At 45.5% G+C, this 27,515-nt stretch overlaps 1 protein-coding gene across 1 annotated transcript in view; it reads right to left on the bottom strand.

The window, feature by feature from the left end:
- sdk2b (sidekick cell adhesion molecule 2b) overlaps positions 1–27,515 on the bottom strand; it is a 196,894-nt gene that overhangs the window by 36,603 nt on the left and 132,776 nt on the right. The window lies entirely within an intron of this gene.

Raw genomic sequence — 27,515 nt, 5'->3', positions numbered from 1 at the left:
CGTGCTCCCGGACACGGCATACATATTTCAGTTGCTGCCTGGGGGCCGCAAAACACACACACAACACACACACACACACACACAAACACACACACACAAAAACGTACTTGCTGCTGTTGATAGTCAAAGCCAACCCGCCATTAATTACTAATGTGTAATGAACGTGTGTGAGGGTGCAGATGAGTGTTTATGTGTGTGAGGACGCCTGCCTGTGTGCGGTTGGTCCATTTGTGTGTGTGTCACTCTTTGATGGCAGATGTGCGGATGTGTGTGTGTGTGTGTGTGTGTGTGTGTGTGTGATGCTGATGAGGATTGAGGTTTGCTGGTGGTCTAACCGAGCTGCTAATGGTCCCAGCTGGGTGTGAAAATCTGCTCTGCTGTCTGTCTTTATTTAGCACAACACTGTGGTGTGGCCCTCCCTGTGTGTGTGTGTGTGTGTGTGTGTGTGTGGTCAAGATTTGCCAGTGTATGAATGTCAGCAAAGAACTGCAGGTTTGTGTGTATACGTCTTGTGGGTGAGAAAGTTGTTTGAGAGTGTGTGTGTGTGTGTGTGTGTGAATGATATTTTACTCATCCCTTAGAGACACTCAAACCGAGGCCAGCTGCTGATTTCCACTTGCCTCTATCCACACAGACACACACACACAAGCACACACACACTCGCAGACACACACAGTTGTCTCTTTATAGTTGTGAGGACACTCTATGACAAAATGCATTCCCTTGTAACCATCATAACTAACCCCAAAACCAAGTCTCCCTCAAACACCTCTTAGAATTTGTGAGGAAAATCCAAAATGTCCTCACAATGATGGTATTGAACCATAGTTAGCCCTCACACACACACACACACACACATACGCACACACACAACACTTCGGTACATACATGTGCACAGACACACAAATTTTGCCCGGGCTCACAGCTGTTAGCACGTCTGCAGAATATTACTGTCGGCTCTTTATTCCATTCGAGGATCAGAGACGCCTTCCTCCTCCTCCTCCTCCTCCTCCTCCTCCTCCTCCTCCTCCTCCTCCTCCTCCTCCTCTCCTCTTCCTCCTCCTCCCTCTCCTCCTCCTCCTCCTCCTCCTCCTCTTCGCCTGTAGCACTGCATTTCCCATGAGACCACGCTGCCGGCCACTAATCTCCACTCTCGCTGCTCTGCTCTCCTCTCACGGCTTCCCTCTGGCTGGCAGTCCTCCAGCACTGCGGGTCCAGAGACCCCCTGCACCCGTCCGGGACACCGAGACCCAAGGACACGAGTTCATCATCAGCCGTGTGTTTATTTACCCATTTGTCATGTTCTATTTATTCATCTTACAAAATTGAGGGTCGGCAATCTGGACGCGTCGAGCATACTTTAGATTTTTTATGTGGCCGTGTTAATTCCTTGTTCATTCGAGTCGTTCCAGGAGGGCGATTCTCAACCTGGCAGCCGGGACCCTCGAGTGGTCACAAGATAAATCAGAGGGATTGAATACCGCTTCAAATGTGATTTGATCCACCCCCCCCCACCCCCCCCCCCCCCCTCCTCCGCCTGCACTTCTTTAATCTTTACTTTTCCCTTTTTTTAAAACACGAGATGTGTTTATGTCAACACTGTTTTGAAGAACAAGAGGAGGAAGAAATTACCCCTGAGAAATCTGCAGCGTGATGAGGTGTTGGAGGCACTTTGCTTTGAAGCGATGACAAGCTGGAAAAGTTGAGGGGCGGGGGGGGGCCACAGAGGAATATCGAATGACTCGTCAGTAAAACAATACGCCACGAATCAACGGGAACAGCCGAGAGAGTTAAACTAATTTGGGCACAGGATGCAAAAAAAATCTGATTTCATACAGAATCCGAAGTTTGAAATCTCCACATCACGCCACACCACCTCCTCTCCGCTCTCCACCGTCCGTCCCCCCTCCAGCTCGACTGCCGGGGATACGGTATCGGTGTCTGGCTGCGATCAATCAGCGCCCGGTGAAACATTAAAAGTGTCCACCTCTTTAAACAGCCCGGGCATAAGAGGGGACGGCAGCCCGTAAATCTATGAGCTAACCTTTAGCCGCGAAAGGCTAAGCTCTCAGCTTGCATGCTTGCTTTTTATCACTTAGCCCAAAGCGATCCGCCAATAATGAGCTGCAAAGCCGGACTGAGCAGAGAACACGTGGAAACAGAACTCCACAGAGAGGAGAGGAAAAGTTTGAGTGCACAGGTGCAGGGGAGGAAAAACCACAAGTTAAAGAAAACACACAAGCCTCTACTTTCTAGATACGTGCACATTGTGGGTGTTTACCTGTGCGCGTGTGTGTTTTGCAGCCGACTTTAATTTCCCTCAAGATCCAGAAAGAGAAGAATCTCCTCAGTGGGTCGAGCGTTCAGCACGGCGCACGGAGCGTATTATGCTATTATGTTTATGGAGGCAAAATCAATTCCTGTATTATGGGACGCCATAAAGCAGAGGAGCTTCCTGGGAGTCGGGATCGTGTGGTGAAGCGTCCCCGGCAGATAACCTTGGCCGCGCTCACACCGAGGTCCTTGTGCACTAAAGAACCAGGCAGGGTTTAAATCCACTCCTTTTCTAAACTCAATGTACTTGGAGGATTTTATATGAATTTCTAGTCGGGAGGTTTTTGTTACATTGGTAAAGTAAAGAGTTATAGAGTCCATATTTTTTTAAAAGTGTAAAAGCAAAAAGATGGATTCAAAGGGGGGTTACTGTGGAAGCACAGACACACACACACACACACACACACACACACACACACACACACACACACAAAGACACACACGTGACAGTACTGTATGCATCAGTGACCCGACGAACCCGAGGCTTAGGGATGGCTTGTGTCCTGCAGTCCACCGCTGGCCTGCTGAAAAATTAACTCCATGGAACAATGTTCTTCAGAGCTCAATAATGCATGGGGCCGGTTCCCAGCAGGGGAATCACAGACAGGAAGAGAAAAGAGGAGTCGGCTCCTCGCATCGCTCACTTCATGAGATGGACATGCACACAACTACACACTCAGTGCACAAACACACATACATGGGAGGTGGTGGTTGAACTTCACAATGTGTGCACACTCCTGATTATCAAGCCACGGAAACCAGGAGTAGCCACATATGGAGGAGCAGGGGGGGGCGGGGCCTGACTGGCACAGCACGCCCACCTACACCTGTGACCTGCACCGATTGGACGGCACATTCACATCATTGGTTACATCCCCCCAAAACGACCTCCAAAGAATAAGCAGAAGGGAAAGTCTGAAAGCAGCTTGAAGAAAAGTTCAGTTTGTCTTTTGTGTTTCTTTTCTCCACCTTGTTTCCTTTTCCTATATCTAAGTTCCATTGAAATAAACAGACAGCTCAAGACTCTGCTGTTTGAAGGACAAAAAACACACAAAACCACAACACAAACGAGGAAAACAACAAGAGGTCCAGCTAATGTGTGACTCACAGCACTGGGGATCTGCCAGTTAGTCTTTTTTTTCTTTCTACAGTTGCGACTGAAAAGAACATTTAGACGCAAACACAACACAACACAAACAGCAGGTGCGTGGAGTAAATAATCATTATACACACCTCGAACTTTTGTCCGACTGATCCGAAAAAAAATTAAAACATGGACTCTTTCATGGGCGCTATCACAGGAAGCTCCGATGGGAATGAACCGCAGCTGTCTGACGATAATATCGTGTTGTCCTTGAATGTTGTGATCACACGGAACAGACTGTGCTCGCTGTGCAAATGAGTTGTGTGAATACTTTTGTTTTTGTCAAACTGTTTTTCAAGGTCAAGAAGGAACTTTCACATACGAGTGTTGTTATCAATCTCACGGGCACGAACGCGTAAACACACGTTTAAAAAAAAAATGTTATTCCATTTATTATCAGCAGAGAGAAATAAGTTACAGAACAGAACTCGACTCCGTTTAAAAGAATCTCCTCGAGCTCATTGATCTGGACAACACGACTTTGTTTAAAAGAGCCATTCGCTTTTTAAAAGAGAAATTTGGGGGGTAATTGTCTAAATTGCCACTTAGCGGAGTTGATTAGTGGAGGTCAGTGCACGGAGCGGTGAGCGTGATGGCTGAGGCAGCTCAGAGGAGAGGACATTACCCCTGCACCGCTCCCCCATTCAACACTCGCTCTCTGTGGAGTCCAGCAGGAGCCATTCCACTTCACGGCCTTGTTAGGAGGCTGTTAATGCACCGGAATGAGCTGTTTAGTCCGTCTTTGTTATTTCCACACAGAAGCTGCTGCTGGATGAGAAGCAGCGAGCAGACGACTCTGTTATAGTCATTTTAAATGATTTTCTGATGGAGAATGTAGTTTTTTTTTGTCTGTTCTTTACCTTCAGTGGAATCTTTCCTCTTTAGGGTTTTAATATAACGATATAGAATTCACCTTTGACAGTCAATTTCTTCAATTAATGTGTGTTTGTGTGTTTTGCGTGCATGAATTTCATTTTCTGTGTATTTCCACATATCCATCCTTGTACACTCATGCATGTTTGAGTGCAGAAACTCACACACACACACAATGCAAACACACACACACTCAGTATGGTGCTGAGATCTTGACAAAGTCTCCAGCAAACAGAGCTGCATGCACACACACGTCGCCGACCTCATCCATCTCATCCGTGTCTCTCTTTGTGGATCAGCGCCTGACGTTCACACTGAGACAGACACATATAAAAACAAGGAGACCCCCCCCCGCCCCCTCCGGATCCCTTAGTGACAAACACACACACACTCACACACACAGACTGTAAGTACCCCCCCCCCACACAGACACACACACACCTCCCTGGGATAAATGTGATCATTGCTCTGTCCCCTTTGTACTCACCTAATGAAGGGCATGTCTAAATAAAGCCAGGGGAATGGATGGGGCTGGTTTCCCTGCTCAGCGAGCCAATTAGCTCCTTCTTACCTTCTGTCATACATTTCTATTTGACCTCCTGCCGTGTTCTCTCACAGTAATCACGGTTGCTTTACCCCCCCGGGTTCCTCCCCCCTCTGATTTGCCTCCTCTCAAAACGTATACATGAGCGTGAGGGGATGGAGTATTTGGGGACGAGTGTACAAAGTCACGCTTTAGCTTTTCTGTTATTTTTATCTTATAGAGGCTGTTTGTTTTTCCCTTATTAGCAGAGGGGGGGGGGGGGGTCAGAACCTCGGATCAACGGCAGGCTCTTAGATCCTGGCACAAAAGCTCTGCTGTGGTCCGTCCTCCTCCTGCAGAGGTCAACGCTGGCTCCCTTTGTGCCGGCGTCTTTGCACCATAAGTCCACACAGAAGAGAAAACAGCCGGCTGCATGCCGCTATTCACCGGGACCCTAATCTGTCATTAATGAGCTTTCAATTTAGGTTCTATGTGTGATCTGGGGCCACAGCGTATTGTGCTGGTGCGCCGTGGTCACAGGAAGCAATGAGGAGGGAAAAGAAAAAGTGGATGAAGCATGAAAGAGGAGGATGAAAAGAACAGAGTGGGTCGGAGGAGTCGGGCGGTTATGAGGCTGGAGGTTCGAAAACATTCTCCCAACGCTAAACTGCACAATAACGTCCGAGGATTAGGTTCTGGGGCAAAACAAGGGTTTTATTTACATCACTGTGCAAAGAGACTCTTAAGCCACCGGCCTCATCGGATGAGTATTAGAACTCGGATATGTTGTTGTGCAGAGGCAAACGTGGATTTCTATGATGTTTCCAGTGCAAAAGTCAAATTCCTGTCATGGAAAACTTCTTCTTCTTTGTTGTTATGACACAATATTCTAGAGATCCCCCCCCCCGCACTCTCCAGGAATGAAGCCATAATATCCTAGAGTTTCAGCTGCCAATCATGATGTGTGACCTCGTTGTTACCACTTTCAAATGAAACCCAAACTTACTGGGAAACAACGGTGATTTTTTTAGATTTAAGATTGGATTCAACTTTATTGTCATTGCACAGTACAAAGTACTTATACAACGAAATGGAGTATAGCATCTAACCAGAAGTGCAAAAAAAGGCAGTAAAAGTGCAGAGTATTGTGCATATTTAAAGTGGAATATGTAAATAAATAAGATATGTACAGTAAGAAATATATATGGGATAGTACAGTATTAAGAGGTATTGCCAACGACCTGAAATGAAAGAAATTATCTTTGAAAAAAATGTACTTAAAACTGTAAACCTGACCCATGTCCCATCCACTAGCATGGAGGAGGCAGCATTCATAACTTCGTCAGCATCCAGTCAGATTGATGCTCCACCAGTCCAAACAGAATATATCGAAGGCACGCGTGTGACACTTTCCAGGTTTTATATTTTAATCTTTGAGATTTCCCTCTGTTGAAATAAGCCGTATGGCAAAAACTGTTTTCAGGTGTTTATCCAGACGGAGGCTGCTATCACAAACAACAAGAAGATTTCTACAATGCACAGTGACAAAACTGGCAAACACGACCAAGCTGGTTGGAAATCTGTCAGTTTGCTTTCACAAGGCCGATCTGTACTACTGGGTTTTTTTAGCTGCGGTTAGATTTTCACTTCTCAATGGCCTGGAGAGCACAGGGTCAATCAATCAGATGTTTGCTCTCCAAACATCTGAACAAAGCCAGAACGGTTTACTGGACCCGGAGCTGAGACTCACGAGGTCCACAAGAGGTTGGTCGGCTGACAGCGTTTATTCACCCGCAGCCTTGAGCAGGAGAAATTTAGTTATTTTGTGACGAGCTCTATGTAAAACTTGACTTGAACTTTTATTAAAACACAATCTTTTCATCCACAGAAGTCATAAGTTTCCTCCAAAACTCTGAAAAGGGCTCTGAGGAAAACGTTTTTCATTGGGTGTCAGTGTTGTTGTGGTTGTGGCACAACACGGGCGGAACTGTGTGGTTAATACAAACCCTAACAAGAGATTTGTTTAAGGTGGAAGGTTGAAACTTTATTCACTTTCTGTAGAAATTGGATTGAAAAGGGGGGGGGACTGTCTGTGGAAACTAATCTGATACGAGATGTTCCAGAGTTAAAAAAAGATTAATACAGAACAGATACGTGTGCTGCTTGCAAAAATCTATATTTACGAATCCAACATTTATTTTTAATTAAAATAACTCTACTCTACTTGTGTTTAGTTGTTTAACAACTTCATAGTAACAACAAAGTTCCAGGAAATCATTGTTCCCGTCCAACAAATCCAACCCTCCTTGAAAACAAGTTATTTTTGTTGTGTTAATTAGTGAGAGACATATTGCAATGCTTCTGAACAGTGCCAGCCCCCCCCCCCCCCCCCCCCTCCATTTGCAGCCTTTGTGCTAAAATAAGCTAGCTTCATATTTAACTTATAGGAAGTCATGCATATTTAATCCAACACACATAATTAGCAGTTAGCACGTCTATTCCATACCGATCCCTGGAGCCACATATTCTGAGAATAAATATGGATTTGGAGCCAGGGTCTCAAGGGGCGGGGCTTCCTATACACCCGCTCGACCAATCACAAAGTCAGTCTCAGCTGCCAATCATCATGCTTCACCCAGTCGTTACAGAATCAAATAACTAATTCAAAGCAAACGTCAGAAAACAATAACCCTTGAACAAACATCAAAACTAGCTAAAATGACAGACGCCTCCATTTAATCTGATCCATGTCCCCTCCAGTAACATGGAGGAGGAGGGATTTATGATCTATAATGCGTTCGGCCACCAGGTGTCAATCTAAATGCTTTTTAGAGGCTCCTCTTCAGTTCACCAAATCATTTTCTCTCCCTGCGTTTCGCTCCGGCCCTCCTGACAAACCTCCGCGGTGACACCGGTGCCATCTCCTCTGCTCCTCAGGTGACGGACAGCTTCTTCAAATGGAAGTGTATTGGCTGCGTCGTGACTGACAGCTCTTCCCTCCCACCTCTGTAAGCCTGTCGTCCATTGTGTGATGAGCATCTGTCCAAAAGTGGACACTCACATCTCACACTCAGCCTCTCCACCCCGCTCTCTCCTCCATCGCTTTATAGGATGGAAAAAAAACCACCCAAACTTTTTTCCATTCAATTCATGTAAGAAGCACTCGCCTGTTTTCCATCACTCTGAGCAGGCCTGCCAATCACACGCTGGCCTGTTGCCCAAACGTTATATGGCAGCTTCTCCATCTATATATGATTTCTTCCTTTGCGTTCCTCAAACCATTAATCTCGTTTAAATCACAAAATCAATTGAGCTTTTCCTTTTAAAGTTCAAGCCTTTTTATTCAAATGCTTTCGAGTGTGTACGTTTGTCTGCGAGCGATAAACTCGGACCCCTGAAAGAAAAACAAAAACACAATGTACGATTTATCAGGATCCTAATCTGCCTTAAGCTTATAAAGCCGGGGAATTCTCCCCCGTCGTCCTTTGAGGGTTAATGCCCATCAGTGAGAGAAATGAGAGAAAAGATTTCATATCATCTGCAGAACATGTGTGCGTTTACAGTCGGGGATAAAGCCGTCGCCGGATCGGTTTAGCCGCGCGGCACGGAGGAAAATGAGTTTGCCCTTTTGGCTCTGTGTCTGTGCCATATAGTGGTGTCCCAATTCATACAGGAGTAAAAGAGCTGGAGATAAAGTCAATGCTGGAGGCCATTTTGGGAACCGCTGAATCATAATGTCTGGATATCTGTGGAAAAGCCTTGAGTTGGAATTCTAACTCAGGCCCTTATATCACGACTACAATTGACGGCAGGACAGATTCCACGGTGAAATTAATTGCAGTTGTTGCAGGAGGTTATGAGTTACAGACGGCACGTGTCAAAAATCCTCACTCCCCCCCCCCCCCCTGAAGCTGCAGCGTGCACACACACCAGTGGAACTTTTCTCCCTGATGGCCTCAGCAGCAGCAGCAGCAGCAGCAGCAGCAGCAGCAGCCCGGTGATGAATGGCTGGTGGAAACTGGACGCCGCATTCAGACAAGTCCTGCAAACCTCTCTGCCTAATGACACTGCAGGGAGAGCTGAGGTGGGACCATCCATCACGGGGCCCGCGCTCATCACTGTCGATGGGAAGCTCACGCCCCCCCCCCACCACACGCTGCCTCACCTGTCCCTTTACCCGTTCTAAAGCCATTCTCCCTTTTTTCTTTTGTCGGTGACCCGGCCGCCCCCCCCCCCCCCCCCCTCACTCTCACGCCGTCCCTCCATTTGTTAGCTTTTCTTCTCGGGCCCTTCTCGACAGCTATCCTTCATTTTAGCATTCAACTCACCTTTCTCTCTCATTCCCTTAGCTGTGCTTCTTCAATCTGGACGTAGAGTTAGACATTCTGGATCTGAAGCACCTGATTTTTCGACAAACAACTACAAATGCATTTATCTCAAATATTTCTACTACTTTTGGTATTTGTTATGACGTCCAAGTGCTCAATTTTCATTATTTGATGTTATATAATGAGGTTTAATGTCATTATTGCCTCGATCTCTGGATAGTGGGAGGAAGTGGAGACGTGTCGTCCATCCTATCTGTCACTCATTAGAAGTAGAAGTGAAAATGACAGCACCTGTAGTCTCAGTAATAATCCCTCATTCCCCAGGAAATATAATTTTACATGTAAGTTGGCTAAAGCCGTCCAGAGAAGTTGACCTATAAACTTTCAGATATGTTTAGAACGGACAGTTTACTTTCATAATTCTATCCAAACAAATCTGACCGGAAAGGAGGTTTGATTAAAACCTCTTCACTGGTTTCCCCCCCCCCCGTGTTTGTTTTCCATCTCTTCCTCAATTGCTTTGTCATTAACCCGTTTCACCTCCTCCTCTACAGCAGCAGTGTGGGGTTGTTGTCCTGCACCGCTTTGTGTCCGGTGCCGTCTTCTGTTTAAAAATCATGGCACGGCTCGTTTCAGGTGACACACACAGGGCCGCTGGGAGATGGAGGGTGTGGCCTGACGTCTACGACTCGCCGGAGGAAGGTAACGAGGAGGAAGAGGAGGAGGCGAGATGCAGAAGTGCAGTTTAATTGTGCTCCCTCGCTTCCTTGTCACCGCTGAAGGTCAGAGTCGTCCCTCACCTTGTCACCGGCGGCGCCGCCATGACAGATGAAGCACCTGTGATTGACAACCTATCAGCTGTCTTTTTACGACCTCACGCGTGACAGATGTCACAGGTGCACACGCACGGTCGCACACTTTGTACAACGTGTTGCACAAAAGGGCCTATACGCATGTGCACACACAATCTGCACAACATTCTATCATCTGTTTATACCGTGACCTCTTTACAATGAAATGCAACAAGGTGAAGACTCACAATCATTCAGGTGATCAGATGCATGAAAACGACTTTGAGTGTGACAAGTATAAATCCTGTGTCGCTGGTTGTATCACGTGACTTCTCCACTTTCTCGACCCGGGACTTTAAACTGATGACGCCACATTTCTCAGAAAATAATTCAGTGGGTTAATACAAGATAAAAAAAATAGCTGTGAGGATAAAAACTCCCATGATCCCACGCTGCTTCACGACATCTCCTGAAAGCCTTGTTGTGTTCTTGTTTAGATTGAGAGACGCCCTGGCTATTGTAAACTATTAGCATATTTCTGTTGTGTATCTGGCCTTCAAGGTTCCAAGGCCAATTAAAAAAATTAAATAAAAAGTCGTTGTCCTCTAGTTCAAAACGCTCTTACAGACGATCTCTCTCTCCTGCCTGCGCCCGCCGACCGTGTACCCGCTGCCACGATTAGCCCTAACCGGTCCTATTTTTACCCTGCTCCATCAGGATTCTATTATAATGCAGATCAGAGGCAACAAACAACGTCCTATGAAGCATTGTCCCGGGAAGACGAGCGTTGTGATTGGAAGAAAAAAAGGCTCAGAATGGCCTGAGCCAAGCCGGCTGAGATGAAGGGGACTGAGGTCCTTCAAAGGCAAGACACAAGAAGCCGCTTCGCCGTTTCTCCCTTCATGTCCCCAAACGGAGGTCACACGATGCAGCCACCTCACCTCGGCTCCTTTGTGCCTCCTCCCCACTCGCCTCCTCCCCTCTCGCCTCCTCTGTCACGCCGTCACTTTGTTCTTTGCTTTTCTTTTTTTTTTGGAGCAAACTCCCGCATCCGTCTTCATGTTTTTTCAAACTCACTTAGAGCAGGAGAGCAGGAGTGTGTCAGCCTGGGAGGATGTTTAATACATGGAGCATCATGGCCAAAAAAGATGGAGAATTAAGTAGGTTTTTTGAAGGGTTACAGTTTTGGGAGAAGAAGGGATGGAAATAGAGTTGGAATAAAACATCGGCCTTAAGAGTGTGTGGGCTCTTCCTCCTCTCGTTGAATTCATCTCTCCGGGGAGGACAATGTCTCAGCCGTGTTTTGATTGGAGGGTTTGGATGTGTGTGTGTGTGTGTGTGTGTGTGTGTTGTGACAGCACATCTTCCGCAGGTGTGACGGGGAATGTGAAATTGTATATTTACACTGATACAAATGAGAGAAGGCACTTTCGGAGTCAATGTGAATGAATGTCTGCAGCTGCAGGGAGACGCCGGCACACAAGTGGGGGAGAAGTGTTCATCACTCATCGCAGGTCTACGAGGAGGAGGAGGAGGAGGAGGAGGAGGAACCCTGGAATCCTCATAAAACTAAATTACTACACAAGAGGGGATCCTCAACTTTCCTGTATCAAGCTTTATTCTCTCCTTTTTCTTCTGCTCTGTTTGCGAGGATCACAAATAAGGAATCAATTCAAATTAAAAATATAAAGAAAACATAAAATTGTCGAATGCACATCATGGGGAAATTGAGGGATGTTTTATTTGTTCTTGGTTATTGTGGAGAAAGCCGTGTCTATGACTAATTTGCATTCAAGAGGAGAATTCTAAGTATCAGTAGCATTTCTGTTCATTTAATTGCATGTTTGCTCTTTGGCTCGAGCTCATATCTCATTCCAGTCACTCCGTCCTCATGCTATACACTCCGCCTCTTGGGCAATCGCGTGGAGGGTTCAGCATATTGAGGGGCTACCGCGAGCCAGTAGATAGAGAACTGAGGCTCATTATAAAAGCCGTGCACAAGGGGAGATGTGCGCACATCCAGTCACACATCCAGGCCAGAGGAAAGACAGAAGAAATGCAGATTCGGCTCAAAGGGAAGAAAGATAAATACATGAATGCATGAATCGAGCACAGAAAACACTGGAACGATCTCACATTAGCTTTGTGATGAATATTTATCGATTCTATTCGTATTTGTAACATTTAGATTATTGTACTATCGTTGTGTGATCCTTATGCAGCTGTTAATTTTCGCCTGCTCTTCATTTTTTTGTCATTTCTAACTCTCAAAGCACCGTGTGTGTGTGTTTTGAAAATGTATTTTTATTCATATTATCTTTAACATTATGAGAAAAATCAATCAGCACATTTTTTAAAGGGTCTTTTTCAGATCTAGTGAATATGGCATACAGAATTTCAATAAGAGATTAAAGTTTATCTTTAGGTGCACCAGACTTTCTGAAGTACCAGCAGGGGGCGCTCACTATCGGGTCACTGTTAGCTTGACCTATCCATCTACCTTACATCGTTTTGCAATGAAAATGGAAGATGCTAAACAATAACTTGGTTGAATTCAAACTAATTACATGTCATGTAAAAGTTGTTTAGCCCCGACAGGCCCCTTGATGAGCGGCTCAATTTACAGTGAGCTTGTCAGCGCCCTCTAGTGGACAACCTATGTGATGACGTTGTTTTTATATGAACCTCAAAATGGGAAATGTCAGATTTCTGTTAATACGCAACAACAACAGCTCGCGCACTGAGGTAATGTCGGCTTGAGCAGATGTATTGATTTGATGGAAGTGATTTACTAGTCCAACTCTTGATGGAAAGAGTTTTATCTTCTATCAGAACTGACCTGACCCTTCAATGATCCACGACCACCAGCTGACTGAGCAGATTAAGAAACAAGCAAAACATACCACAGATGGGACATTATGCTATTTTCACATATTAGACAGAAGTTAGCTTTTTTGGGGATGTGGATCATAAATCCAGGCCATTTGTGGATTGGATCTTCTCTTTGCACAATGAGATTGAAAACACGGCTCACACACGAAGCAGAGTGGGTGACGAGTGGCACACGCACACTCTGGTAAACTCTCAACAAAGTACTTTACTTATTTCATCCACTCCAGGTCCCGGTGCTCTGCAACATCAGCAAGTCAAATCAGCCGGTGACCAGGACAGAGGAGCTGCACGTGCAAGCAAAGACACATTCACAGCTACACTTGTGAGAACAACACAACAACACTTATTATTTCAGTGACTCTGAAATAGCAAATTTTTACAAATAAACGTTGAGCAAATAATGTAAAACGCAATAAAACAAAAAAATAAACAACTGGAGCATTACGATGACAGCTTTAACAGTAACCTTGATTTGCGGTGTGTTTGTGTAGCCGTGTGTGTGTGTAGTCGTGTTTGTGCATGTGTGTGGCATTTAATGATAATGCAGCCGATCATAACGAGAGAGGCTGCTCCTGGATGGAAGCCCCCCCCCCCCCCCCCCCCCCGGTCTCACACTGCTCAAGGTCATTAGAGCTAATGCCACGGTTTTTGCCATCTGCTGAGATTGTTTACACTTGCCTAGATAATTAGCTTCTAATTAGCGGTGGATGGTGGGGACTATATGCTGTTTCTGCTCGTGTGCAAGGCACGTATGCATGTGTGTGTGTGTTTAAGAGATGGTGTGTAGCCTGTGTGTGTGTTTGTTTCTGCTAAATGCATGACTTCTATTAAGAGAGGCAGGTTGAGCAATTAAGGATCTGCCAGTGAGATGGAGAGACAGGCGTGTGAACGATGGGGCGTTAAGCTGCAGTGTTACAGTGTTATACTGTTTACAGAGATACAGTAAAAGAATAGGGAGGGCGTCTCTTACTGCCATTTCATCTGTTAGACAAATGTCAAACTACAAAACCAAATTACACATATTTTCTCTATGCAGAAACAACCATGTGTGTGTCAGATGTACAAATACACACGTATGAAAAACAAGCGTTGCCTTATCGGGGAAGCTTTTCACTTTCTTTAACATTCTGAGATTTGTACATTTTTGACATTTTCATTGATTTCTCACAGAAGAGAAATCAGAGTGTGTGCAATAAAAATCTGGATGGAGTGAATTTAAATGCTGATTTGTAACAGGAAGCTTGTAATGCAAACTTCAATTAAGTTGTTTAACTCAATAACTTAATCAGTAGATGTCAAAACTCATTTCAGGGGCAGATTCTGCTCATAAAAAAAACGCTCCATGAGTTCATTTCCATTGTACAACTATCTGTGTTATACTCACTGCCACTAAAGAATAAGTTGTGTGTTTGTGATTTGGGGGGTGATGATCTAAAGGTTCCCGCCTCACCATCTGTGAACGTGTCCCCTGTGGACGCACAATATTCTGCAGCAAGACCACAAACATATTGCTCGTTGTGCGTAGTGAAGCTGTGAAAACCACAGTCCAGCCCCCCCCGAGAGACACAATTTACACACTGTGAGATCTCGGAGAATGTCTGTTCAATAACTCGCCCTCCTTCTCCGCCTCTTTGTTCTTTCTCTTTCAGTCGGCGCCGAGAGAGAGAACACAGATTCTAATCACTTGATGAGATTACATCTCGTCCCCACGTGTTTGTAACAGAGCATGTGGTTTCTCCTATAATCTCTGCCAGCCTCTATAGTAAAGCAGATGTTGTGGAGGGACGTGGCCCTAATACAGTGATATACAATAATCCACGACTCCTCTGAATGGTATCACAAAAGGATTTTTGTGTTTCCTGGTTCAGCGGTTTGGAAGGATAATGGCTGCAGACAAAGAAAAACAATTTGCGCGTGGACACAAATCAAGATTGTGCTTTTTAAAAAACAAATTCGGATTTATAAGAAACACTTATAGAGGAGGTCAGAGGTCATTTTGCGTAGTCGATGAAAACAGAGCAAACAAACCTCGAATCAGAGACCGGAAGCTTCCTCCCTGTTTGCTGCTGTATCTGAAGTGAGGAAAGGAGCCCTATGAAAAGTGGAGAACGGGTGTTGTTTGTTTCCTTTTCTATCAAATCCAGAAACAAGAAAAGCTTGTTCTGCTCAGTGAAGCAACTTGAGTCGAGCCCATTGTGAGTCTGTTGTGTAGCACGTTATCATCTCCTCTTACAGGATAGCTCTCGCTCGTCCATCCTTCCTCCCGATGTTGGGGAGATCGATCTCGACAGATTTGCTTTCAATCGCCAACTGGAGATGTAAAGTTGTGAGTGAAGACCAAATCAAATGTTTTGTCTTTGTCTCCATCTCCAAGACAAACTGCCCACTTCCCCTTCATCCCCACAGCTGCCTCCCGTCTGCTGGTGTTTACTGTACCAACATGAAGCAGACCTGTTCCTAGCAGCTCGATGGAAACCCAGCAGAACACGTTTAGAAGGAGTCGACTCCACTGTAATCACTCATCGTGGGTAATGGTGTTTATCATCTGCCGAGTATGAATCCCTGGCAGATGGCAGACGGTAATTTACCCTCTCTATTGTTGGTAAGAGGCTTAAAAACACTGAACAATGCAACAATACCACAAATCTTTCTTCCTTCCATTTCATCTGCTGAGAGGAAGGGAAAAAAAGAAATAGGAGAAGTGCACGATTATAACGAGAATGTGGAGACATGTCTCACAAAAGATGATATTCATATTCAAAGACATAATAGTCCGAGGCAGAGTGCATCGCTTCACTCACATGTCTTCACGAGGAGTGAGATCTTGCCCGGGGTCCAGTGGAGGCCCCGGAGCAGAGCTGAGCAAAATCCAAAGACGGAGCTGGCCTCTTGTGGACGAGGTCTTTGGAGAAGATCAATACTTCTGTTTGTCAGATCAAAAGATTATTGTTCGGAAAAAATGAACCGGCCTCCCTCCTCCACCGGTCTCCACCTCGGCCTCGTCTACTCGTTCACCTCAGAAGATCCTCGTTTTCCACAGTTATGCATCTCTACGACTCCGATGCAGTGGAGTCAGACACAGAGGAGTGTCTCTGAGTTATTGTATTGAGACGTGATGAAGGTCGAACTCCTCTGAAGCTCACCGGGACTCGTTAGCACATCCACGGCTCGGGGGGGGGGGGGGCACCTACTTTCCAGCAGACGCTCACTTCAGACCTTCTCTCACTCCACGCCTCCTTATGTGTTCTTTTAACTTTTGTCTTCACATGTCCATGAACACTGAGAAAAGATTCTAAAGACGAGGAGCGAATGTGTTTAAGTGCCGGGGAGGAAGAGACGGTGTTGGGGTTGTAAGGTGACACAAAATAAAACAAGTCTTCTTACTATTTGGGCGACGAGCAGAATACGAGAGCATCTGTTATGTAAAGCTGAAATGTTTTAACAATGTACTCTATGTTAACATCTAGTCATTATTGCTTGAAATGCCGAAGGAATTAGAGGCGAAAAAAGTTTTACTTTTGTAGTTTGAAATCTGTGTTCTCTCAGTTCAGAGAATGTTTTAGAGATGAAAACCTCTGAGTGGTGGCTGACATGGCACCGGCACAGGAAAACACTTTCTTTTTCACTCTTCCACCTGCTGGACCTGATTCTGACAGTTGAAGCCGTGACTCTGGGTCAGTTCTTCTCACAGGAAATCGAACCCACGCACCAAAGTTCCGTAGAACAGACGAATAGGGTGAGGAGAGGGAATGAAGGAGGAAACTTTCTCCTTCTTCACACTCACTCATCCATCAAAACTCATTTTAATGAAGCTGTTTTAAGGTTAAAAAGAGTCTCAACCAGACACATCCCAACATGTTCAACTATGCCTTTTAAAAGACAAGATCCAACTTGAAGAGCATTGTGTAAAAAGCAAGTTTATGATCCAAAACTTTGCATTAATCAGTTTCAGCCAGGACTAGAATGGAAATGTAACTGAGTCATATTTATAAATTCAAATATTCTGACTCCTGACTCCTCCGGCCACCGAACGCCACAGTTCTAACTCCGCTGGTTTCACTGTGAGAAAAAGTTCTCATCAGTCTCACTAAATGAAACATCAGGGTGACACAGCAGAACTAATCCCTCTGTGTTTAAAAGTCCACAATTACACCAAACTCACTTTCCAATTATGCTGAGACAGGACACTTAGTTCAACCCACACCGAGACACAGGGACACGAATGAGGGGAGAGAAAAGGCTTAAAACTGTGCTTTTAGAAAACTCCGTGGACACAAGGTGCAGTGACACAAAGTGGAGGAGAAGAAAGAGGAGAATGACTAAATGAGAGAGAAAGAGAGCGAGAAAGGGGGAGGGGGGGGGGGTGGGGGGGGGAGTAATTATGAATGCCAAGGACAAAACGGTAGTAATTATGAATGCCAAGGACAAAACGGTAATTTAATAAGACCCCGTGTTCCTTTGTGGAACACGCTCACAACGTGTAGATCAATAGTCTCCCCAGGCAAAAAATGCATAACAAAAAATTATAACAATGATAATCATTTTAATGGCCCAGTTACACTGATAATGTCCACTCGGATGAATTACACCGCTGCCCAATGTGAAGCTTCTAATGGTCGTTACCCTTTTATAACAGAACTAATCAGGCAGAGACTCTAAAAATAGAGTCTGTGTTATTAGTGTGTGTCGAGAAGATGTGGTCCCAAAAAAATAAAAAGCGTTGTCTCTTCTCATCCGTCACCCACTGATAAGTGAAAGGAGAAAGCGTATGAATTATGAGTAGCATCTCCAAGTTGGGACGGGGCGGCACGGCGGGGGGGGGGGGGGCGGGAGGTCAGGGTCTTTGACGCGGAGCAGAACCAAAGTCGGTGAAGAAGAAATGCTAATGGCCTAGGTGATGCTCATAGGGTGAAAAGAAGCATTAATACCCATTTAATGGACTGTGGCAGAGCTCGGGCTGACGAACTGTGAGAGGATACCAGGAGTGTGTGTGTCAGTGTGTGTCTGTGTGTGTGCTTTGTGTAAGACGTTGGAGGCTTAAGGTTTAGGGGTTCTGTGGAGAGCCATTGTGTGTTAGTCTAAGCCTCAGATTTAACCTCGCTGTACAGGGAGCAAGATCAGCTATTACTGTCAGCAAAGTTATTACAGCTACATGCCAGTTGTGGGATTACTCTGCTTGAGATTCTGTGAGTGTGTGTGTGTGTCTGTGTGTGTGTGTGTGTGAAGGATATCGGTGAGTTTACATTGTGCAACAGCAGATGTAGCAGTATATTATGCTCTGTTTGTGTGCAAGTGCCAGATTGTCACGTGTGTGTTTACATTCTGGCCGAGCTGTCGCCGTGCAGCCGTCCTGATGGATGAAGGTGTGTGGAAGTTGAAGTTTAAAAAACAAACAGTTAAAACGTGCAGTTCTGATCCACCTCCACAGAATGGATGTTAATGTGAATGTAATATATGCAGCATTAGCCAGAATTAGCTCTCAGCCACCGGGTTCAGAGGATTTCATGGAGGTGAAATGAAATCCACGTATTTACGGAGCGTATAAACTCGAGGACTCGGATTCAGACTTGACACTTTGCCACGTGTGTTGACCAACTCTGGGTTTCTACATGAGGAAACACGACGGAGCTTCTATAGCTCCCGTGCAGTTATTGTTTTAAAGGGAAGGGGTTTCCTTCCCTTTGTTTATCTTGGAATGGAAAACGCTGAGCAGGAATCAAACCGGCGACCGTCTGTTTAGCGTACAGACCAGTCTACTGCTTCAGCCACAGGAACCCAATGGAAATTACTATGTTTTAATATTTTTAAGGTGCAGATAAATCAAGAAATTCTTTACATCAACCTACATCAATGACACACGTGTGGTAACAGGGGCTTGGAGCCTATGCAAATAAATATGAGTAACTGAATTCCACCGTGCTCATATGTCCCTTGATTCATCCCCTGTAGCACGTGTGTTCATGTGGATGTGTTCAGCTTGTGCTTCACAACTTTACTGTAAAGTCAAAGTTTGATAAAGTTCTTCTTACGCCACGGAGGTATTCTGATTCATTCATTTTTCATTAGTATCGAATCTGTGCATCCCTGCTGGAAACCAGACATGTTTATACTCATGTTTTATTAAAAATTCAATTCATAGCATTGTGGGTTTTTGGGATTGTTAGGAAAGTGTCTATGTGTTCTGTCCCTGAATAGATGAGCCGTGTTACTGACACACCTACTGACACACCGGGGGGTTCTCCTGATGACACAGGGAAACAAAATATGTCCGTTTATAGTGTGTCTGTGTCTGTGTGGGTGTGTCTGTGTGTGTGTTATGTGAATATTTAGACAACCTACACATCCCCAGTTAAAACAGCCGACCAAAGCGGAGTGTTTCCAGATGGAGACTCTGTAAACCACGGTGGCCCATCCCTTCAACCACAACCTCTAGCACAGACTCACACACACACACTCTCTCACTCACACACACACACACACACATGGACCTGCTGGGGCACACCATATCTCACTCTCCCGCTATGTTTATCTCCTGTGACAACTTTCTAGGCCAGACTATTGTTTCACTGTTTATCTGAACCCGAGGCTCCGAACAAAAAAAACCAGCAGCACTATGATTCAGACTTTCTGCTCCTTTTATAGACTGCGGGTAAGAATTCAGAGGGAAGGGCGGTTTGGAGAGGAATGGAAGAGAGAGAGCGAGAGAGAAAGAGAGAGAGAGAGAGAGAGAGAGAGAGAGAGAGAGAGAGAGAGAGAGGGAGGGAGGCGGCGCGCTAAGATACCAGTGTCTCGTTCAAGGTCTTCTCCAAGGGCTCATCACTCACAGCTCATCACAGCCTGGCAGGCATTGATCACACCGGATAAGGTGGTTCCGCAAATGTTTATCAGGCTCCCGAAAAAAAATCCTCCACTGAGGCAATTCCAACGGTCGGATCGTCCTTTAATTGAAGCTAAATCGAAGTAAGAGAAACTTTCTTTGAGGAAAACTTAAAATCTCCTTCACAACCTTGTAAATTCAGATGGACGACAGGATAGCTTCAAAGAGCACAATATGTTTTTTTTGCATTTAATACGATCAAACCAGAGGGAAGCTTCATGATTGACAGCTGAGACATTTACTGGTGGGAGCCGGATTCCACCGCCTCTCTCACCACATCACTGCTGCACAGACTCCGGCTCCTAATGATGTCAGAAGCACATGTTCACACGGGATGTTGTAGCTTTTAGCTCGATCTTTGTGCAGCTGAGTAAATGAAGACACGTCATCCATCTTTAGATATGGTCTATTAATAGCACACAGACATGAGAGGGCTATAAATCTTGTCAATTAGATTTTTTACTTTCTAGAAAGTTTGCCCACAACACTGAACTGTTCCTTTAGCATCTAGTTGTGCAGAGAGTCTCAGTTTCATGTGATAATGTTTTGAGATCTTTGAGCTGCAAAAATATTGAATATGTATAATATATATATATGTGAAAAACAGCCGTTTGTCTTCGCTGTGGTTTGTCCACTGAGAGTTTCCCACACTATATTCCTCATAAGAGTAAATGTCCACTGTGCTGGTCGGGGACATTGCTTGAGTTTTTAAATGGTAATATTTCAAATAAACGTTGCTTCGCCTCCACTGCATTGTGATAGAGGCCATAAAGAAAAAGTGAGACATGAGGAAAATAAAACTACCTTAATGGCCGATGCCACTAGAGGGCTACAGCAAACTAACTCAACTTTAGAACTGTCTTTATATATATATATTATATTCTCAACTCCCTCTATCTGTTGCCTCCCTCTATCCCGTGGCATCTTCCTCTTCTTTCTTGACCTCCTTCTCTCTTCCCCTCTCTCCCACATGGCCTCATTGTGGTCGGTAGATTGTATGGTGCAGCCGCTTTGGAATGTCGGTGCCGTGCCGAGGACGACCCATCGAGAGAGAAACCCCGTCAACAAGGACAAACCGCTGCACACAGGCGACTGGAATAAGCATGTCACCCAACACGCCGGGCACTTCTCCTCCCCACAGCCTGTTTTTATAAAGAACGGCAATGACGTGTGTTAAATTGTGCTTCGACAACAAAGAAATGTGAATAATTAAACAAGAACGATGCAAAATCTGAAGATGGGAGACAACAGAGGACCAGTTACTGTTCTTGGGGAGCTCTGATAGGCTTAGAACCCAATTCACTCTGTTTCCCTTCGACAAAGCAGATGTACTGAAAATCCGCACCCCCCCACCTCTCCACTCACTCCACACAGTCCACGGACCCGAGCTCAAAGCCCTGGCACCGACTTAGAACCCATCAGAAACACCACACATTCTCTTTAATCCCCTTCTCCTTCGGCTTTGCTGCTCCTTTGTGCAACTCAGAACATGCAAGTGCATTAACTTCTGGCTCGGGCTTCCCGGGTTTTGGCTATTTACTCCATCCAATGGGCCAACACATAACAGAGAGGGCTTCCATTTGTAAAACCCCATTTTTTTTTATAGTGAAGCCAATTTTATCACAAGTTTCTGGTTCCGTTCCTTCTCAGACACAGATTCTGCTCGGGGAGATAACACTGAACCAACAGGCTCAGCGAGCTCCGAGAGAAATTCAATACACGGGCTATGCCTTAACAGATCTGCCACCGGTTCTGGCTGGAAAACAGACTTCTATCATTCTGTTCACTCATCCTTCCGGGCATGGTGATTCATTTCCCCACGTTAAACCCCTTCGAGAGCTATCTAGGTATATACATCACCAAATGAGAAAGGATTCATAAAGCTGCCTTCTCCCTTTTGGCTGGAGGCGCAGAGTTTTGTTGGCAGTTGAAGCGCCAGGTACTTTGATCGATAGGAGGAGAAACACACGGGGGAACAGAATGAGATGTGAGGGCGCCCTGCTGGGTGTTTAGGAAGCATTTGGAGAATTCGAACTGGAAACGGGAACGACTCCAGTCTCTGACCTGGACAGGGATGGCTGGCTGGTTGAAGTGGTCATTAACAGGAGGGTGGGGGGGGGGGCTAAACTGTAAATGCACTGCACTTAAATAGCGCTTTTCCCCTGTTAATGACCACTTAAAGGGCCTCAAACAACCGGTCACCTCCATCCATTCACACACACACACACACACATTTGCACATCAGTACTGTACTTCTATTTTTAGCCCTCTCCCCATCACTCATTCGCACAGGGACGGCCATCAGAGGCAATCTGGGGCTCAGTGTCTTTTCCCAAGGACAACTTGACACGTAGCCCGGCGGAGCGAGAGATCAAACACCGACCTTCCGATTAGCGGACGGCCCCCCCGCTCTCCATCTCCCGAGCCCCACATCTTCTCAAGGAGCTCAAGGCTTCGAGTGTGGAAGTGGCATGTAGATACGATATGGAGACGAGTGTAAAGAGGTCAACAACCTTGAGGAAGTCTGATTTTTAAGACAATATGAAAACCCCTGTGGCCAGTTCACCCAGTTCACCCAGTTCGTCGCTGCCTGTGTGTCTGATTGTCGGGATTCAAAGGCTTTTACATGCAACACATCACCCTGCTCCTTTTAAAGACCCACACAAAGGGAGGATTTGAGTTCGGACTGTGAAACGAGTTTAAATCCTTCGACACTTGGGAATGTGAGAATCAGAGAGGGAGAGAGGAAATATTAAAAATAGTAAAAATAGTAAAAATTGCAAAAACATATAAATTAAAAAGCGTGGGCCAGCGTCCTCACACAAAGCCCGAAATGAAAAAGGTTGGTGATGCTCAGGAACAGCTCAAGAACCTGTGTCCTCGCCCCTCTTCCCATTTGGCCTCATGAATATGCATGTGAATAATCTTTGCTGTTATATCTCGGGGCCTTTGCACCTCCTGCAAACACCGGGTAGTGCCTGAGGTGTTACTGTCAAACTAACACACCAGGATAAGAGGCTAAATGAAAATACAGGAGAAATGCCTGAGGGAGATTTGCCCCGGCTTAGTGTTGTGTCTAATCGACGCTGTTAGAACTCCGCTCTCTAAACTCTGGAGGAGTTGTGGGTTCTTGTGCCGGATCAAACTTTCCTCTTTCTGGGGGGGGGGATGAATGCTCCAGCTGATTCCCAGTAACGAGGTTTTTACCAGGTGATTTACTTGCAAACCATTTGCATGACCACACATTAGACTCAACCTTGATATGTGAAGAATCCATTTGTCTCCCACACGTTGGTGCAGGAGATCACAGGGTGTCAAATAAATGGGATGGGACAGATTCACCTCTGAGGTACGTCGGCTTCCACCCGCTCTTGTTTCCTGTATAATCACATCTCCGCATCTGCAGGAGGTAAATAATTCTGCTCCAGGCGGATATTTACATTTCACAAATCTGTTCGCCTCTAATCCTGCCTCTGGTTTCGACCGGGGTCAGATCCACGCTATCTCAAACTGAATCGTTTCCACTCACAGGCCGAGACAGAGGGGTTTCCTGAACGGGTTATTTTTGTTGTTGCAGGAAATGGCCTCTGAGCTTCAGACTAGCCCAAAACACTTAAGACCTTTATTACAGGCACTTAACCATAGGGCCCCGTCAGTGTTGGCGATAGGCTCTAAGTCACAGATAATGGGCAGACATAGACACACACGAAAGCACACACACACACACACACACACACACACACACACACACACACACAGACACACATTATGGTATCATCATCTGTTCTCAGTCAGCGGTGTAAAGCTAACACAGTGTTTGACCCAGAAAGACTCTAGTGTCTATCAAATGGGCTTTTGTGTCTGAATACAGAAGAGTGTGGGTTTGTGTTGACTGTGTGTGTGTGTGTGTGTTGAATGTGTGTGTCTGTTTGTGTCTTGCTGACTCCTTAACAAGCGCTGCACTGCTGCTATAGTTTCCGCGTCACTGTGCACAGTAACTAAACGTATGTAAAGTATTAGCACACGCATTAAGATCTCCAAAGAGGAAGCAAGTGTGTGTGTGTGTTGTGCGCCGCATGCATGCATGTGTGTGTGTTTGTGTGTGTTTGTGTGTGTTTGCGTGCATGTCTGCGGGCTGATTTCACTTCTTATTGCTTTTTTCCAGCGGTTGCACGGGACAATTAGCATTCCAGTCTGTTCCCCTGGTCTCCTATGAGATGTCTCCTCATTTGAAGATGAAACATCCCCTTAAGCTTTTGTGAGTGTCAGGGAGACAGTGAGAGAGAGACAGAGAGAGTGAGAGAGAGAGAGAGAGAGGGTGGAGAGACACTCGGTCTGTGCAGGAAGGACGAGCGAGGCGAGCTGGATCTGCAGTATCCCTCCACGGTCGAGGCTTTGAAGTGCAACGTTAACCTCGGCCCTGACCTCCGTGTAAAAATGCGTCTTTTGATTCTCAATCTACAGCGAGGGACAGGAGACAGTAAAGGTTTGAGGCAGCGACAGGTTTTATAAAACTAAAAATATAAATATTAATATATATATATGACACTGAGAAAATGGTTGAGAGAACACCACGCAGGTACAAGAAAAATGCAAATGTGTTCCGAATGCAAATTACACACACTTCAATACATGAGGGTACACACTCAAGGTTCATAGAAACACACAGACACTTGCACCGCACACCCGCATCGACCCTTTCTCCCATGAGTCATCCACTGCACTCTCATTCATCAATATTAGCACTCGGAGCACACACACACACCCACACACACTACACACACAAACACACACACACACAGGTTTGAGCCACTATCCTTATAAGGACTTTGCACTGACTTCCATTCATTGGGGACAGTCGATAACCGAAACCTCAACCATAACCAATTCATTCATAACCTTCACCTCAACCAAACCACAATTCACATCTAAACCAGGACCTCAGAAGTTCAGGACTGAGCGTTGGTCCCCATGAGGTCCACTGGTCCTGACAAGGTCATGTGGAAAGGGTCCTTAAAGGATAATAAGAACATGTACAGACACACACACACACACAGCTAATATATTCACTAGTCACTTACCTTTAACTGCTCGACCTTAACCAGAGCAACTAAAGATTAACCCTAATTGTAATCTGAGCCCTAAACCCTCTGCAGGAACCTTGACTTGTGTCCCCACAGTGATAGGAGAACACCTGAGGGAAGCTTGCATTCAGGTCCAGGTGCTCACAGGCATATGAAACAAGCCTCATGCGCTCACTTGCACACACACACACACACACACACACACTCGCTGCACCGTCACCTCGCGGTTACTCTGCAGATTCCTCTACGTCAGCCGGCTGAAGGAGGACATCAGAGGAGCAGAGGACACGGAGCTGCTCGGCTCTTTCTCACCACACAGTTGACTTTCTAAAGCATCTGGCCCAAGCGTCTCGAGCTGTTTTTTCCTGATGCAGCTGAACCGATGTGCGAGAGTTTGATTATTTTTCTCCCGAGACGATCTCATTTGCTCGTTTAATTTTCTCTTCTCGTCAGCAACTTGTTATTTATTCCCTCCGCTCCATTATCCCCTTCCCTTTCACTTACATCAGTCCGTCTCACTTGATCCCCTCTCCCCTCTTTTCACTACCCCCCCCCCACCACCACTCACCATCTTCATATCCTCCCTTCTCTCAGCGCCGCTCTCTTCCCGTTTCTCTATATTCTACGAGCTTATCCTCCGGTTTCTGATAAAAAAGTAATAAGGGTTCTAATGGCTTCAATTTCTTTCCCTCTCCTCTCCTGGCATTCCTCTGTGTATTGAATTCTTGAAGATAGCCATTGTTGTTTCTAAAACAAAGGGGCGAATGTGTGTGTGTGTGCTTCAGAGGACGGTCGTGACCATATTCCAGATATAAATGTGTGTGTGTGTGTGTGTGTGTGCAGCGGCCTGTGTTTGGAAAGCGAGGCCCAGCTTTTGCTTTCCCCCGTTGGGTGTGTATGTGTGCAGGCTTTCAGCGATTGTATATTTATGTGTGCAACTTCTCCCCTGTGATTCCCCCCCCACCACTTAAAGCCAGGGGTTTAATTGAACAGTGGAAGAGGGTTGGCTGCTCCTGGCTTCAATGGTAGTCCCCCCCGCCTCCCCCCCACTCCCCTCGGTCCACCCTAGGGGGCTTTGCCTGGGGCTATAAAACTTTCACTAAAGCAATCCCATGCACACTCCGGCCCTCGCCAACACAATACGAGTCTTGATATGTGTGCATCTGCGCGTGAGGGAAGACGAGAGAAAGGAAATCACTGAAGGTCAGAGTCCTTCTCCTCATCTCCTCTTCGCCTCCTTTCCCGAGCGCCATAGATCCACTTTTAATCTCCCTCTGATCTCGAACCCCCGTGTAAAGAGACCCGATTTAGGCCGGGGCTTTGGTTCTATTGTACTCCATTACTCAGACAATGGCTTGTGCCACCGCACAGGGTGAACGGGTCTTATAAATACTGCATCTGAAAAGGGGAATGCATTCACAAGCACCCGTATATATATATGGGGTCTGAATATATTGTGCAAACACAGCCTCATGAAATGCATGTCTGCTCATTCAAAATTCGTTTTTTTTAACAGCCCTTGTTCTAGGTTTACAACATTCTTCTTCTAATGTTCTACGTGTTATTTCAGATGATTGCGTATATTTTGAATAAATGATTGTTGTCATATTATGTGTGAATAATATGAGTCCTTCCTCAGGGGTTGAGAGACAACTTCTAAGAATCAAAGAACGTGAATAAAAGAAAAGTGAGTGAGAGTGAAACAGATAAATTCAGTGTTAGATAGAAGGTCACTCCGAGTGCTCATGTCCTCTTTATAACAAACCTTTTATTTCCAACTTCTCAGCAACATAACAGATCACTAACTTGGTGCTTTGCTGCATTGCATAGCTGAGAGTGGTGTTACTGCAGCGTGGCCACTCGTGCTATCGTCCATCAAGTTTTGACCGTCCACGCAGACACAGGCACAGCTCTAACTCAAGCAACAACTTTTGTTTCACTCTTATGCAAACCTCTGATGCCGCCACTGGCTGAATTAATTCTATGGAAATCGCTGCAGAAAGGTTTAGAGGTTAATTTCTAAGCCAGACTTCATCCTTCCAAGAAACTGTATTTGTGAGCAGCAACATATTAATGTTTCTACACTTGACAATACCTCAATGTCAAGCCTGTCATCGGCCTTCATCTCTTCTTGCTTATTCCTGGAATTTCAAATGAGACATGCAAATAAATAAAGTGTATAAAAACAAGTGGACAGATTCCTGCCTTTTATTCATCGTTCAGTGCGTCCTTCGATTTGCCCACACATGGTTCAATGTCGTGTTTACTCAAATAAGTATTTTCTTGACAAAATAAATTGGGAGTCAAACGTTTCTTATCTGGATATTTCAGAAGAATAACGCACGTCTAAATGAGTCTGGGATGGATGTCACCTCCTCAGAAACACTGAGCGACCCCTGTCCTCGTTTCTTTTTTAATACCCATCTGAGCTGACTCCCAGGTGAGATAGCCCTCGAACAAATCATCTTCCTTTGCCTCCCTCCATCCCTCTCCCTCCCTCTCCCTCTCCATTCTGTCAACTATATTCTGAAAATGAGCTGAGAGTGAGTGGGAAGACAGGAAAGGGGGACAGCGAGTCAGAGAGAGAGAGAGAGAGAGATGGGCAGAGGTGAGACATTAATACTGACAGGGCAGAGCTATTGAGAGCCTGGCTCCGATCCCTCTGCCTC

Source organism: Pleuronectes platessa, chromosome 21 (genome assembly GCF_947347685.1).
Source record: "Pleuronectes platessa chromosome 21, fPlePla1.1, whole genome shotgun sequence".
NCBI classification, from domain to species: Eukaryota; Metazoa; Chordata; class Actinopteri; order Pleuronectiformes; family Pleuronectidae; genus Pleuronectes; species Pleuronectes platessa.
This window is presented reverse-complemented; position numbering and strand designations above follow the sequence as displayed.